Source organism: Octodon degus, unplaced genomic scaffold (assembly GCF_000260255.1).
Source record: "Octodon degus isolate 3935 unplaced genomic scaffold, OctDeg1.0 scaffold00077, whole genome shotgun sequence".
NCBI classification, from domain to species: domain Eukaryota; kingdom Metazoa; phylum Chordata; class Mammalia; order Rodentia; family Octodontidae; genus Octodon; species Octodon degus.
In genome coordinates this window covers 8486710-8487392 of record NW_004524653.1, presented here as the reverse complement: position 1 = coordinate 8487392, position 683 = coordinate 8486710, and positions in this window count along the sequence as shown.

Here is a 683-nt window from a genome sequence, read left to right as displayed (position 1 = left end):
TTTTTTTTTTTTTTTTGCGGAACCAGGGATTGAACTCATGCCCTTGCGCTTGCCAGGCAAGTGCTTATTCTACTGAGCTATCTCCTCGGCCCTTAAATTCTAATTGCATTTGGCTATTATGAATGACACCGCTGTGAACATTCACGTACAAGACTGTGTGGGCAGGTGTTTTTAAATATGGGTACTGTAATGGTTGGTACACTGTGTCAATTTGAGAAGTTTAGACGTTTAATAAGGAGACTCAGAGGGGGCCAGGGTCCTCACTTTGTGAACATCCTGAGCCTGTGCAGGAGGAGGCCACACCCACTGAGAGGGGACAGGCTGCCCTCAGTGAAAGGTAAGAAGAGCTTACTCTCCCGCCCTGTGCTCTTGCTGCTGTTGCTGTCTTCTACGCCTTAGCTGCTGCTCCGCACCCTGCCACCCTGCCTTGGAGCCAGCTGATTATGGACTGAAACCTCCACAAACTGAACCAACAAACCTTTCTGTCCTTAATTTAGAGTATTGAGTATTTTGTCCCAGCAACGACAGAAAAGTAACCAAGAAAGGTATATACCTAGATGGGGACTACCTTTTTGAAGAACTGCCAAAACATTTCCAAGAGGGCTGTGCCATTTTCCATTTCCAAGGGTAATATAAAAGGGTATCAATTTCTTCACACTCTTGCCAACATTACTGTTTCATTC